Source organism: Strix uralensis, chromosome Z (genome assembly GCF_047716275.1).
Source record: "Strix uralensis isolate ZFMK-TIS-50842 chromosome Z, bStrUra1, whole genome shotgun sequence".
Lineage (NCBI taxonomy): Eukaryota > Metazoa > Chordata > Aves > Strigiformes > Strigidae > Strix > Strix uralensis.
In genome coordinates this window covers 55,068,910-55,084,984 of record NC_134012.1, presented here as the reverse complement: position 1 = coordinate 55,084,984, position 16,075 = coordinate 55,068,910, and the positions used below count along the sequence as shown (strand labels likewise).

At 46.0% G+C, this 16,075-nt stretch overlaps 1 pseudogene; it reads left to right on the top strand.

The window, feature by feature from the left end:
* LOC141938273 (hydrocephalus-inducing protein homolog) overlaps positions 1-16,075 on the top strand; it is a 38,096-nt pseudogene that overhangs the window by 7,658 nt on the left and 14,363 nt on the right.

Here is a 16,075-nt window from a genome sequence, read left to right as displayed (position 1 = left end):
TTCCGTCTGTGGTGGGGCGGCCTCCCAAGGTCTTGGTTTCTGGTATCTGTCCAGTGCTGTGTGATTATGGGTTTGCTCCACTAACGGTAGATACAGAGATCTGTTTAAAAGTGACCTGTTATTTGGAAGACCCAAAGTGAGCCTGATCAGAGTGGGGACCGCCACCTTTGAAAACTGGAGTCACCTTAATGCCTAGCGTGTTGGACACGGTAGCGAGACAGCGGAACATTATGTCTGAAGTCATCGCGGTTTTTACGCACTGGTTATAGCCCACAGCCTGCTGTGGGGTCTGCTCCAGGCTGTGGTCGGGCAGTCTGCAGCTGGTCCCCTCTTGGCACTGCAGGATGCTGTTAGCTGCTGCAGCAGGGACTGATGGGCTGTGCTTTCCCTCCCTGCGCTTCCTTGAGCGTTCGCGAGGGAAGATGCATGTGGAACAGTAGGAAAATGGCAGGGTGGGGTACTCAGATAGTAGGTGCTTTAAATTCCCAAGGGCTGACCATCCCTTTTATTTTAGATGGCTTAGGCTGCAGGATTGAGTACAAAATTGCTAATTCAGAAAGACTTGCTGAAGATGAAACACTGTCCTGAAATGTGATACTCAGTTCTGTAGGACGTTTGCTGCAGTTCCCTTCCTGGTATTTTACCTTCCAAATACGAGAAGCAAAAGCCCTTCTGCAAGGTCCAGTGTGAATATTTGATATGTCTAGGGAAGAAGATCCTTCTTTATTCTTTTTACATCTTGGCTGTGACAACATCTGTTACAGCAACCTTAAACCCCAGCTGGTGGGTAGTGCTGGGTGTTAGTTGTTGTGTTAAAGCAGTAGCTCTGTGTCTGTGCCTCCTCTGGCTGCCTTAGGTCCCTTCCAGGCTTGGAGGGGGCGGGTGTGGGAGAGCAGGAAATCCCAAGCACAGAGGAATCTGAATCTATTCTGGTTAAGAGTTTGTTGTGTGCAATTCCTAAATCAAATTATCTGCTTGCTGCTTCAACAATGATAAAAATATCAGACGGCTTCAAAGCACCGAGGAAAAAAGATCAGGACAGCAAGCGAGTGATAAGATGCAGAGGTTCCATCAACTCATGGATAAGAGAGCTGCTGGAGGTAATGGCTCCTGGCCCTACTGCAACAGTTTTACCAGTGATTTCAGCGGGGGCAAGGGGATACTTGCAGCCCTGCAATGGCACACCGTCCATCTGGAGATGGATCTGCTCCTCCCTACAGTGAAATGATTTGGGTGATTTGATTTGCCTTCCTACTGCTAAACGCCAGACAGCTGGGGGAACTGTCTGTCTCTTTTGTGAACAAGCCAATGCCGGGGAGTAGCACAGTTGAGTTTGCTCTGGCAGGGCTGTCCCAGTGTCTCCCATCTGCAGCTCCTGCTACCACCTGCCTCAGGTAGGCATGCTAACAAGACATCAACCCTGCAGCAGAGAAGAAGCAAAGCTATTTCCCACGTCCCCTGAGGCTAGGTGAGCTGGAAAGGGAAACTGAGATTAGACACAGGAAGAACTCTTAAGTCTAGGGTAGAGCTGGAATAGGCTGCTGAGTGCAGGGGTGGAATTGTTAGTGCTTTTAAGTACTTGTCAGACATCTTGCAAGAATAATTTGGGTGTAGAGCTGAGCCAGTTCTGGGGTGGGGAGATAGATCAGATAGCTTTTTAAGGGAGTGTGTCCCCACCCTTGTCCCTATAATGCTCTGGGAAGGGGTGGGAAATACACACTTACCCTACGCTCATCTGAGATTAAAACAATTCCCGTGTCCAGCTTGTTAAATATTTCACCAAAGACTGCATGTTGGTTGTGCCTGTGGCAAAGTCCTTTTGAAAATGCACCTGAGCATCCCCTGGCCAGTGTCAGTGAAGTCGCTGCGTTGCTGGGATTGGAGTTAGTGCTGTGGCACAGCTGGGTGCTTAGTGGAGCCTTTGATCATCTGCGGTGGTGATCGAAGCGGGTTCTTGTTACTACTGGAATCCCTTACATGAAATTGCTCTATTTTGGTGCCTCTGAATCAAAGTATCAGATAATTTTGTCTGGTTCTGCCAGTTTGCTGTGAAAGCAAGGGAATCAATGGGATTGGTTCTTCTTTGCAAGTTAACAGCCCTGTTCAAGTCATGCTGCAGGAATGAAAGGTCGCTAAGGTAAAAAGTACTTTGACATTGCTGGATGCTACTGTTAGAGTCATAGAAAACAGCAGTTTTTCTTCTGCCATGGGATGGTACTGAATGCACTGTGCTGAGATTGTTTCTTTCCCTGCAGGATTATTTCTACCAGCTCACCTGCATCACAGAAAGGGAAAAGTTTATTGTGCCAATCTGAGCTATAGGTGCCCGAGCTATCCTGGACTTCCCTGACCAGCTGAACTTCTCCGTCTGTCCAGTCAAGTACAGCTCCCAGAAAACTCTGCTGGTTCGCAACATCGGTAACCGGGAGGCTCGCTACCGCATCAGCACTGAGAGGTAAAGGAACTCGTCTTCTTTGTGTAAAACACTGTTGCATGATAACGTGGTTGGTAAACAGTAACAACAAGGAACCAGAGCATCTGAGCTGCTGTATTGCAGCCGTAGCTGGAAACGGGCAGGACACGTGGGGTTTGCTGTTGCTTATAGTGTTTTAAGTGTGTTAGGCGTTGGAATGGGCTGCCCAGGGCAGTGGTGGAGTCCCCATCCCTGGAGGTGTTCAAGAGTCGGGTTGACATAGCACTTAGGGATATGGTGTAGTTGGGAACTGTCAATGTTAGGTTAATGGTTGGACTGGATGATCTTCAAGGTCTTTTCCAACCTAGATGAAAAGAAAAAAAAAACCAAAACAAACGCATGATGCAACCTTTGATAAAACTCTGCATGCTGCAGCAAGGTTTTGTACTGCAGTGGTGTCTCTGACACAGCATCTTGCAAGAGTGATTCTGTTAGATTGAAAGAGCAAACGAAGGAAGGCAACCTGGCTGCCCGTGGGCTGTGTAAGATGCTGTGTGGCAGGCGACAGCTCTAGGAGCTCAGTTCCTGTAGACCAAATGCAGTGTTAAGAAATGGGCAAGCTGTGAGCTGGTGAGAGAGACATTTAAGAATTTACCAGCAGCTGTGTCTTTATTTGCAAGTGCCATTAGATATCGTAGATCAAAGTAATTGGTATTGAGGCCCTGACAAGAACACTGTGTGGTCCAGGAACTTTGTTTTCCAGTAGGTTTGGTCTGGTCCCTGGGACCAAATATTAAGTAGAATGAGCTTTTAGGTGGAGATGAGCAGACACTGGCTTCAGAACTGCACCACAGCCCCAAAGCAGCATGCTAATGAGGGCACAGGCAAAAGATGCAGCAAGTGTCTGGTGCATGAGTTGGGGGCCTTTTCTTCTAGAGCTTTCTCTCTCCCAGATTTCCTGGAGAGTGCTCGAATCTGTAAGGATCCAGCTTGCAACCTCCTGATCCTGAGTACCTTCTGAAACGGTTACATACCAGTGTCGGCCAAAGACACCCACGCTCTGGGAGGCTGCAAGCACGTGGTGTTCCGATGGTCCTGAATCAAACGCCTGACATGAGTTGTGTTGTGAACAGCCTTTTGGTCCCAGAAGAGAGTCACCGGTTTCCCAGTTTGCTGAATGGGAGAGGGTGATGCAGCTGCAGGGAAACTGGTTCAGTTGGCTGGTAATTCGTGGTGAGTTGCTTGGTCATGGAGGTCTTGGTGTAGGAGCTGAGGTCAAGAATGCAGCAAAGACCAGAGCTCTGACTTGGTGCACCTGAGTTGCTTCAGCTTCTTCTCCAGGAAAACAGGGCTCAGAAGGCTACTCTTTACTTCTCTCTTGTGAAACGTGAGGGTTTAAGAGGAGCTTCCACCAAAGCTTGTCAAGGCTATTTAAGCAGGCTTCTAGGATGCTATTTAAGGAGGCTTCTTCTTTTCCCTGTGGAAACACGTAGGCAGGAACTTGTAAATCACTGCACAGTTTTCCTCTGGGATCTCCAGATCTAGTTGTTGCCACCAAAATAAATACTCAGTGAAGTCCAGCATCTTTTTGCAATGTACTCTCCAACTCTTCTATTGAGTGATACAGCACATGTCGAATCCTGCTTGATATGGATTTTAAGAGTTTCTGAACTTCAGCAATTAAATATTTCAGTCCTGATTTGCAATAAAGAAATGGGAAGCATTGCAAACGTTTTATTTCAAACTACACAAAAAAATATTCTGAACAACTGGATTGGATGTGTACAGGGATGGAAAGCTGGTATGATTTCCTTTGTCAGCTGATGACATCTGCCATCTCTTCCATTTCATTGTGAACTTTTGAAAGCCACTTTGACATTTCAAACAGATGATTTAAATCTTTGACTATAAGTAGCATTTTATTCTAATTAAGTTGCCCTGACTTTCATTCAGATTTCTTTTTAAATACTCTTAAAAGAGTATTTAAAAACACATGCTTGCATGTGAGAGGAGGAGGAGGATGATTAGTGGCGTAGAAGGGAGTGAGAGATCTGTGTAAGCTTAGATCCATCAGGTGACCTCTGTATCCTTTATTCTCTATCTAAACAATTTAAACTTGTGTTCTGGCCTGAGCATATTCAGGCTCTTGCCCATTCACAAGTCAGCTGCAGATGCCACCATTTCCTAGTCCATCGTGCTGCTCATATCATGTTTCCTTGCAGCTTTTCTCTGGATTTCCTTCTCTGTGGCACCAAGCATAACCTGTTTGCCTTCACCTTCAGTGCATTTTTCAGCCCATCTCCAATCCTAACCTTTCCCCTCAGTACTGAGAGCTCAGCTCTTTCATCTGGTCACTTCATGATGATGTTCCCTGTCTTGTTACTCATTTATCTAAAGGCTTTGATGTTTTCTGTTGTGCATTTCCCTCCAGGGAAGAGCTCTTAAGTGAAGCCATGGGGCCAATTCAGCATCCTTCTGCTGTTCCCTGTTTGGAGCTCTCCCTTGCCATGGTTTCTACCAGAAGCATGGCTGCATTTTGACCACTTTTTCATGAAGGGAGAAAACCACCAAAGCACTCCCTGTTATGCAGTCTGGCTTTGTGCCTCTCCTCCCTCTGCATGTCCATACCCAGCTCTTAACTGCATAGCATGGTAATAAAAAATAATAATAGTATAAATAGAGAAAGTCTCTTCCTGTTGTCTCATTGTTAAGGCAGGATAATGAGTTTCTGCTCCATGACATTCACAGAGATAAATGTCATTCCAGTACATTCGAGTTGAAAATGGTGTCTGGAAGCAGATCTCAGTGCAGCACTGCCTTTTCCTGACATTGCCGACGTTGTGCTATGCCATGCTATGGGGCTAGAGGGGATCAGTCCGAGATAAGATCCATTTAGGAATGTCCCCAGCAAGCTCTGAAAGCTCAGGAAATGATCCTGCGAGGCACAGTGCCTCGAGCCCCCTTGCATCCCTCCCTGTAGTACCCATACGCTACGTGGAGGCGTGAGATTGGCCAGTTACCATAGGATGTGCAAAGACCATCCAAGGACATGAAAATAGAGCCTAGGTGCAGTGAAAGAGGGAAATACAGAGCTTGTGAGATGCTGACTCCACACAGGATTTCTCAGCACAGAGATGGAGTCTTGGATGCTTTGACTGTAGCAGACTGGGTTTACTGGAATGGCTATACTGCTTGACTTTGGCTGTTATACCATTACTAAAAAATAATATATGTGAAGATTAAACGACCTTTGGTTTTTTACCTGCAATAGATCTTAGTGGACAGAAGAGGCAATTCAATCTCCGGTAATGTTACTGTCTTCCTTGGGTTTGGAGGTAGCTTGTAATGAAATCAATTCTCCCAAACTCAAATGATTTTATAGTGCACCAATAGACCAAAGAAAGGTTGGCTGCAGAAGATAAAGATGCCACGGCACTTGAAGCGTATTGCAGCCTCCTTGCACACTGCATGTGCCAAAGGTGTGGTTGCAGGAGAACAGGCGGCATGGTGGTTTGAGGGCCTGGGCCACAGAACTGCCAGCTTTGTTCACTTGTCAGTTGTGTTTCTCAATTCTGTCAGGAGCATTTGGCCTTTGGTATCATCATGGGATGCCCAACTGTCAAGATGGTGAAAGTAAGCAAGATGTAAATGCCAAAATATATCATTATGAAATTGCTTACAAATCTAGTGTTGCTTTCTTTCTGAAGGGCAATAACAGGCAAGATCTCGGCAAGTGCTGATGTGCAGGTCTCTCCTAAATTGGTGTGGCTAGATAAGTTTATACAAGCTGGGGACTGCAAGGTGCCATTGGGAGATCTGGACTTGTGAAAGTTTAGATGTCGTACAACAAAGCAAACCTACAAACGGACATAGTTAAAAAGCATGTCAGAAGAAAATGAGCTATTAAAAAACCTCCGAACCTTATCTTTTGTGTCTTTCAGGAGCAGTAGTGATTCATTAGAAGGGTAGATCTAACAGGATGACAATTATCCTAAAGAACAGGTCACACTTAATGGATAAAAAGCCAACGTCTAAATCACTAGCGTCATCTCTCAGCAGTGGTTTTCATTTGGCTATGACAATGTGTCAGGGGTGTCTCCTTGGCATCTCTTCTTATCTGTAGGCTACAGGCAACAGCTTAGTGACGGTGACTGAAATTCAGGGGAGTTAAATTTAACCATGGAGCTTTCATCCTTGGGTCTTGGAGAACCAGGTCCATGTGAGGAATAACGAGCTCCTGCTACAGCAGTAAGAGAGTTGCCTTGTGGGTACAGCATGGGGTGGGATGTAGGACATGCAGTGTCTGATTTGTGCTCCGTTTCTCAGTCCTGAGAACTGAGTCCTGAACTTGGTTGGATCCTCTTCTTCTGACAATTTGAAAAGATGAAGATATCTTCAGGAGTGTTATTCCCATCCTATCCCATCCATCTGAGGGCAGGAGTATGTAGCCATGGGGAAGGAGTAGGAAGGTGATGGGATGGGAGGTAGTGCTGAAGTGTTGCCCGGGATCCCCCTTAACTAGCAGCTTTTCTGTTCTGGCAACATTTCTGGAAAAAAAAAAAAAAAAAAGGAAACAAACAAAATCTCTGCCTTTCCCACACCAGGCAATGGTCCCACCCAAGCCCTGGCAGAGACCTGCAGCAGTCCTGCCATAACCATCAGTGCGGATTCAGGACCGTGTAGAACAGCCTAGTTCTGAGGCTGGTGGTGCCTTGTCTTTCCTCCTCTCTCTCCAGAGTCTCAGGTCCAGCACACAAACATTGCAGGCCCCGTGCTTCGGTGGCAATGTTCTCGCTGGTTGTAACGGGAACAGGTCAGGCCCCTAATTGCAGCGATATCTCCTTAATGAGCAGAAACTCCAGCAATTTCATCAGCTGTCACTACTTACATGAGCAAAGTTCAGCTTGCGCATGGCTCCAGTTGTTCTCAATATTTTTGTGTGTGTTGCATTCTCTAATCATGGTAAAACTCTCCAGAACATGTTTTTAAGGTGACAAATTGACCACCAGCAAAGCACTAAACCAAATAACTTTTGTTTTCTAAGTGGGGCTGTAGAAGAGCCATGAACCCCAGCTGCAGAAGCATGTTTCACCTGACTTGTCCCTTTGCATTAAAGCACTGAGTTTTGTGTCTGTCAGCCAAGAGCCATTTACCTGGTGACAAATAACAATTGCTCATATTAAATTCAAAGTACCCCAACACATTTTCATAATTATTTTCAATGCATTGCACAGAATTTGCCTGGTGGGCCAAGCAAACAGTTATTGAGCTTGGATTACAACCCAGAGTCCCAGATTGCAGTGCTTGTGAATACACAGAAAACCTCCTGTTAAACTCGCCTTGATGTGCTCCTGGTAATGGCACTTCATGTAGCCAGGGGTTTAATGGTTCAGGATGTAAATGGGATCCCCCTTCCGTGTCTTGTTTCCGTGTCATTGTATTGCTCTAATCTGCGTTTGCACTTATTCAGCTTTTTCTGATTGTTCCTTTTCTTAGAGCAGCTTTCGTTGTAATGCCGATAAAACATGCCCTTTCTTAGGCTAAACTAGGATGTTTTCAAGGTAAAAAAGTGAATTCTGCAAATTAAACCATAATTATTCTCTGGTCTTCCAGAAGGACACTTATTCTCCCTGTCTGATTCCTAGGCTGCAGTCTCACTGGGACAAGTAATGCCCTGACATTTGCATCTCTTGAGGTGGAGTTTATAGGTGGCAGAAAAAGACAGATTCCTGAGGAAGTCAGTGTCAAGTTGTGCAGGCAGATAGCTCTCACCATCTCTGTGCTCCTCAAAACCCATCCTCTGTCTGTATTACTAGTGGTCGGACTCCTGAGCCTCCCTGCAGAGAAGGGGATGCAGAGTATGGGGGAGATGAGGTCGTTTGACACCACAGGATGTTCGTAGAGCTGGATCTCTTCAGAAGTGAGAGTCAGTAGAGCCATTTCTGATCCTCTATGTTCTGGGGTTTTTTACTGACTGTGGCTTGTTTGCTTTTTGCTTGCACAAGTGAGCTGAAGTGGAGTAGACTGCAAAAGGAGTGTAGTCCCCGAATCGCCCACAGTAGCCCTGATGTGTCTCTTTCTCTGCGTTGCAGCCCCTTCTCTGTCAAGCCGTCCGTTGGAACTCTTGGGATTGGCGATGCCATGCAAGTAACAGTGGAGTTTCACCCGCTGAAGACTGGGGATCATTCCAGTTCCCTGGTAGTTCACTATGACACAGGTAAGTGCTGGGCACTGCGTGGTGCACGCTCTCTGCATCCTTCAGAACAGAGCCCTTTCTAAGCAGAATAATGTTAAACTTGCTTTGCAAACTACTTCTGAAAGCTTTTCTTTCAAAACCTCTGCACGTGTCAGTGCTTAGAAGGGAGCAGATAAGGGACAAAGGGTGAGTCTGTTCTGTGTGTCCTGTGTGGCTGTGTGCTGGTCCATCCCTGGTGTCAGCATGGTGTTCTCCACCCAGCATGCCCCCGTGACAGTCGTCTACCATCATTTCCCATTGCTGCAGCCACCTTAATTCCCTCTCTGGGTGTGCCTCCCCTGTCCTTTACCTCAGGGAAAAAGTGACAAATAGTTGGTGTTTAGGGGGTTGTTAAAGTGGATCCCCTCAAGCAGGAATGAGATTTTTGGCAGGCTGTTTTCCTGGGAGTTGCTGAGTGAAGTAAGGAGGAACCTTGATTCTCCATTGCAGTGCGCACATGCGGGTGTGAAGTTTTATTCCTAGACAATGCTCTGTTTGAAGTGTAACGTGGGGAATGCATGTCTCTGTCGGACTCTCTCTAAATGCCCCCGTCTCTTACACACCTCTGTCCCCTGTACTGCTTCTCCGTTGTCTTGCCACAGACCCTTTTTTTATGTTGCCCTCTACTCACCTACATCCCACACTTCACAGCATCAGGACTGAAGCAGCCAGGACTTGAGGGCTCTTGGGGTTTGGCAGGGAGTGCTCACTGCCTCCCAAGATAGGTATAAAATTTATACTAGGGTACGAGAAGCCAAGCTCAGGCCACAGAAATGCTGTCAGCTTTGTAAGTCACTTTAAGAGTAAGTGGGAAAAACTCAAGAAAAGGTGTGATGTTAAAATGCCTCTGTCTGCCTTGGTTCAGCAGAGGTATCTTGTGATGCCGGTCGAGACACTTCCTCAGTTGCCTGAATGCATTTGGTGTGCCTTTTCTCTTGCCTGAAAGAGAGGTTTGTTTTGTCCCTATTCCTGAACTTTGGTCCTGGGAAGTGTGATGTCCTCACCTAGGTGCTGCTGTGATGCTTTAGCCCAGCAACGAGCATTTTATTGTCTTGAGTTTGTAGAAGTTCTAGAAATGCTCCTGTATCTTCCAAATGCTCTTTGTAGGCTTCTGAGTTATCACAGCTTTGTTTAATATTTTTCAGTCAATGACACATTCACAGAGAATGGTTTATGCTCACTCAGAGAAGCTCATTGGTTTGGGTAACACTGTCTTGACAGAACTACTGAAATTTCAGATAGAGAAGGACAAAAGGTGCCTCATTTGTATGCATACAGGGAACCTATAGGATAAACTTCAGAGGGATAGATCTTCTTCTGAGTTAGATCAGGGCTAACTACCCTAGAGGTTAGGGCTGTGGGGTTTATACCATGTGAAATGAAAGGTCCAAGTGAAGAATCCAGGGCCAGGATCTTCACAGCTTGCTTTGAAAACCTGAGTCTTGTTCTTACTGAAACACCTGATTCCTCCATGGTTAATCTTTGAAAAAGTGATTTTCATGGATAGGCCACAGGGACCAAACTATCTGCTGGCTCTGGAATAGGCAATCTCCCCGGAACATGGTGCAGCCACCTGGGAGATGAAGCCAGGATTCATTCCTGCCTGTCAGTACAGCACTGCAGTTATTTTTCAATAAACCACAGACTGAGAAGGAGAGCAAGGAATAATTAAGGGATTATCTCTCAAGCTTTGAAGCATACAAATAAGTAAAAGGCTGCTGAGATTAATTGCTGAAGTGAAACCGAAACATTTAATCAGTCTTAAAAGCTGCTTCTTGCAGGTGTAGTGCAGAGCAGCAGACAATGTTACCCAACCTGGCGGGGCGAGCCCTGGCTGATTTGTCCTGTGCTAAATCAGACTCCCTGTGACTCACATACAAAAGCAGCTGGGTTGCTCTTTCAGAGCCACCAACAGACTGTTTCTTAGGAAACAGAGGCACTAAGAGCAAAATATCAGTGTAGGGTGTTGGGAGGCATTTTCCTTGCTTTACTGTGTGTCTGTATTGACTTGCTCACAAGTGGCAGTAGTTCTCAGTGAGTCACACTGTTGTTAGTGTGACTGACGCAGGATCAGGTGCATGGTACGTGGGTTTAGTTTTTGCTGAACTTGAGTCAAATCTGTCCCTAGCATTGCTTAAGCAAACATGGAGCTCTTCCCTTTGCCTGCTATTTGGTTGATTAGAATTGTGTGTCCTTTAGACTGTCCTGGTTAGGAGTACAGGTGTTGTCCCCTAGATAGACTGTCTATGTGGTGGTAGTTGTGTTGCTACAAACTTTACAGGTGAGTGTGAAGAAAATGTCTTTGCTGCTAAGAGCATAATGATTTACAATGAAAATTTGACCTTCACTGCTTTATATGTCCAAACTCCTCCATTTCCCCCATGTACATGGGTCTGGTGTGAAAAATCCCAGCTCATACTCCAGCTGGGAATGTAAACATGTCGGGATGCTGAATCCCTCTCTTCGGGTAAAATTGGTGCTGGGTTTGGCTGAACCGGCTTACTTTGGTAAATGAGGCCACCCATGCAAGGGCTTGGCGGTGTGTTAGTGGTCACTGAACACATGCAGGAAACTCATGAAATCCCAGCCCTGGTTGTTTACTGCTGTTTGAGGTTGAATAAGTAACTGTAGCATGGACGTGCCAGCACGTCTGAACATCTCAGCTACCCACAAGGATAAAGCATCCGAGAAAAGCACTGCCTTGCTGTGATAGTCATCTGTGGTTTTGTGTAGGCTTTGGAGAAAACAACCACCTTTGTAGAGCTCTGTTCTCTTTCCTTTAAGAACCCCCTTTCAACCAAGGGTCTTGTCATCTGTCTTGCAAGGCTGGCATTGCAATCAGTGGCTTCCAGGAACTTGTTTGAAAATGAAATGAAAATCCTATTGATGTAGTCTCTAGATCAAGCCTTTTCCTTTCTCTTTTTTCTCCTTTGTAAATCCACTGAGGCATGTGGACAGGCAGCAGGGTTTAACTGAGGTTTAGCCCTTGTTGTGCTGCATTTTCCATTCCTGAGATCACTCAAACAAGTTGCTGAGTGTTCTCAATTTGCACTGACTTCAGCCAGAATAGAGGAGGCTCAGTACTTGTCTGAGCAAACTCCCTACCTCGTTGCATACTTGAGTTGTCCCTGTATTGTGCAGGATACCAGGGTGGGAATACCGAAACCATTTTCTGGTTTTAATCTTAGTCTTGTGCCAGTGTTTACAGGGACTCTGACGCTGCCGTGAGCAGCGTTAAGTTACTGTTGAGCTAAATTCATGGCAACAGACCGTGAGCTTCTGGCGGCCACCGCTGTGTGCCACTGCCACTCCAGCCTGCAGTTGTTCATCTTCATGCACTTCTCCATTCCTTCCACACCAGGCAGATTTATAGTAGCTGCTTACAAGTGCTAAGAGGTGGGGAAATCTTCCACTTCCTAAGCAGCAGCCCCTTTTGAATCCAAAGCTTCACTGTAGTGCACTAACCGATGTAATTCTTGTTTATTTGTGTTTAGTGCTGGCAGATGGTTAGAAACTTACAGTATTCTTACATTATTACAGTTTTTAAAGAAGATCTTGTTTCCCGTGTTATCCTAAAGTGTAAGCCAGAATGCTGTACAAGAGGCTTCTCTAGATTTTCCTTGGTCTATCAGGCATTTAAAACCTTTGCAAAGGGATTTTTCTTTCTGCCTGTCATAGGTGGTGAGTGCATGTTGTGCTTTTTTTCCTTCGCTTGTGAGAATTCCCAGCCGTGTGGATGGTTTCTGTCAAACTTGTATGTTCTTGTACATCTGCTTCAAAGTGAGTGGAGGAAGTCGTATATTGTAGGCAAAAGAAGTGCAAATAGGAGTTTGTGCAATTGTATGTTGTCTTTGCATCTTAATAGTAGCAGCACTGCAACAGACCGAGGATTGGTAACTAATACTTTATACAACTGATTGGTTATATGCTTTTATAGTTCAAATCACTTAGATTGATGGGTGAGTCTAGTTGGTCTCCAAAGTGTTCGTTTATGTCAAAACAGCTAATAGGTAACAACTGTTTCCTGTCTTTGTTCCCCTCTTCTAGAACTGCTTGTAATAATGAATTTTTCTTATACTGTTTTTGATAAGGTCGTTCTGCTCCTTGCAGAGTATGGCCCCTCTCCAGGGCCTTGTGTTTCAAGAGAGACGATCTGTCACTTTGAGGGTAGATGAAGGGGAATTAAATTTGTGCTTCATTTGCTTGAGGTTTCTTTGCACAGCTTTGTAGCTCCACAACTCCATAACACCTCTCCGAACAAAAAGCCTGCTCCAGCAACCCGTGGAGTTGACTGTGTGAGCACAGACTGGGATATATGTACTAGGAGGGTCACTTGGAAGTTAAAAATCTCCTTCTGGCTGTTTTGTTCATCCTCAGGCATGCACAGAAACAGACTTCTGTGTGACGCTGCATACCCCATTTTTAGCACATGAAAGATTTCTGGAAGAATGTGGTTTTCATCTCTTTGCAGGTCATCCTTGACCGCAGCTTGTCTACTCTATCATCAGTGGAAATCACTGACATGTTCTGAAGTGTCATTACCGGTGGATGTGTTTCAGGGCAGAACTGACCATTCATTAGCCTCCTTTCCTTGTGGATCGATCAGCATCTGCTGAGAAGCAGAAGAGCAGCTTGAAGGGTGACTGATTTATTACGTGGTCTATTGGGCATGTCTTTGCCAGGCAATCAGAATGAAAGTTCCTGCACTGTTTTTCCCATGGCCAAAAGCAACGTTTCAGCCAGTCAGGTACCCCAGCGTATCGTTACTGTAGTAGCAATAATGATTAAAAATAGCCCGCGGCATCCTGGGTATGCGGCAGTGGTCTTTCATCATCCGACGGTTTCATCGTCCTTTTCAATACATTCTGCGAAGCTCCTTCATGCTGGGCAGGACGAAGCCTCCGTGCTGGCTCCCAGATATTCCTGTGCCAGAGTATTTCATCCTGGAAGGAGGCAAACAGTTCTTCCTAAGCACAGTGCAGAGGGGGTGATGGGGAATGCTGTGGGTGCTCGGGAATGCTGTGGGTGCTCGGTCACAGAAGGAGGCACAGCAAGAGCCTGACTGCAGAGGAGATAACTTAACGTGCAGGAGAGCTGTCTGAAGAGCCTGCAGCCTGTCCTGTAGAGCACTGCTGGCTGGTCACTGCTTTCTGCCTCCCTTTTCATCCCCATCTGTTGTCTTACGGCTCCTTGCAGGGCCTCTGGGGTAGAGACCCTCTTCTTGCACTGTGCTGCGTGGGCTCAGTGGGTGTTTTGCCGAGGCCAGGGCCACACTGAGGACTCTGACTGTTACAGCAATAACTGTGGCCACAGTAATGATGAGGATGCTCTGAGCTTTGTTGTAGCCTGGGAATGGTTCTTTAGAAACACCTGTGTTAGCAGCAGCAGTTATTTAGTGGTGAGGTTTATAAACGAGGTCTGGAGTAAATAACGTGATGGTTTAATGATGTCTGAAGGCAGCTCCTGAACACCACCTCGGAGAAGCACTTACAAATGACTGTCGCTGCTCTGCATTTTGCTCTAGGGCTGGAAATACAAGCGTGGGGACGGACAGACAGCCTTTCTCAGGCCGGCGGAGACTCAGCGCATCTTGTAGGTGAAGCCATTAGCTTCCCAACAGCGAAACAACTCAGAGCAGTGCTCCTGACTCTGATCTAGTGGTAGCTCTGTGGGAGACGCAGAAAAAAACCACATGGTGGGGGGACTGGATCAGGCTGTAGGTGACTTCTCCAGCTTTCCAGAGGTCGCTTAGCCTGGTGAAGTGACTCGCTTCTTCGGCGGTGAAGTGGTAACAGAGACCTCTGCATGCTGTTTGAAAAACAAGGATATGCTGGCAGTGGAGGCAGCTGGGTATGATAGTAGCAGGAGCAAAAGAATTACTTATCATAGGTCGATATGGGGGTACAGTAACATCCTTTTGAGTGAAGAGCTCTGCTTTCATTGCTTGCTTGTATTTTCAGTGAAAAAGCAGCAGGACCTGTCTCTCTCCAGCTGCATTCATAGAAGAGATGAGAGCAAGGCACTGTCTTCTGACAAACTGGGCAAACGAAATTACACTTGCTTTCCATGCTACCTAAATATTCCAAATTTGACTGTCATTCACTCCTAAAAAGATTTAAAATCCAAATTCAGCAGAGAGGGAGACACAGGGATAGAGGAAGAATATGTCTTGGTGAAGACAAAATGCATCAGGGTGCTGTTTTGTTTCTGTTCAGTCTAATCAATCTGGCTACCAGCTTCCTAATGTTTAGAGCAGTAATCAATGAAGGAAAGTACCAGCTGTTGAATACTAGGAAAGCGTTCTTCATAAAACCTGAAATTTGTTTTGAAATCTTGTTCAAGGGTTTGCTCATCCATTCATTGATCTATACTTTCAGGCTAAACAAAATCTGTCTTTCTGTTTAAGAACAGTTTGTACTGATCTGAAAATTATTCCCCCTTGCACCAGGATGATCATGCAGTATTAGAAGAATTCAGAAAGATGTTTTAGCTGTTCTGTAAATTCTCTCTTTGTCTGTTTCCCTGCACAACAGGAGCCCCACAGAGGATGACCCAATGCTATATTTCTCACTTCAAGATAGTGAAAAGTTATCATGGTGTGCTCAGATACCTGTGTCCGTAGTCACGCAGATGGATGCTGGGATAAAACACAGTGGTGTTTCTGCTGTGTCAAAGAGCATCGCTCAGGAGTGCACAACCCAAAGCATCTGCTCTACTGCTCTATAAAAAGTCTAGCTTTTAATTTCAAGTTCAGGCATTGCTTTGTTCAGGTTGCAGAGAAAAAGCTGTGTCCTGCCACCTGTGGGAAGTGTATCAAAAGCATGTAAGAATGAGAGAGTTGACAGCCTGTAATAAGATCATGTTGTGTAAATAACGATAGGGCAGATACATCTAGATTCAGTAAATGCGCTTTCATGGCAGCCAAGCATCCCAAACCACACGCCATGGACATTACCCTGTCAAGTGAAATACCTAGTGCTATGTCGCTGTTACAGTACAGAGGGTTTTTTAAAAAAACTTGTATATTAAAGAGCCAAGAGTCTTAAATGAAATGTCACATCTAATTTGAGACCCAAGACATGAAGCCTGCAGCCGCCCGTGGCCGACCCTGGCAGGTCCGCTCTCTGTGTCAGCTCATTGGCCTGGCAGACAGATCCGTGGCTCCTCCTGACTCGCTGGCAGCTGTGCACGCTCTCCTGGACCCAGAGATTTGTGGGTTTATGTATTCAGAACGATGCCGAATGCTCTCTGTGGTAGAAGGTGCTCCAGCAAACCGTCCAGCCTTCAGAAGAGTCCTCGGTGCCTGCAGCCAGGACCGCAAGGGTGGCTGAGTCCCCAGCTCCTCCCCGGGAGAGCAGCAATAGGGGATGTTTAGCAAATTGTGTAGAAACAGGCAGTGCATATGCTTTCTCCCTCGTGGGCTCTAG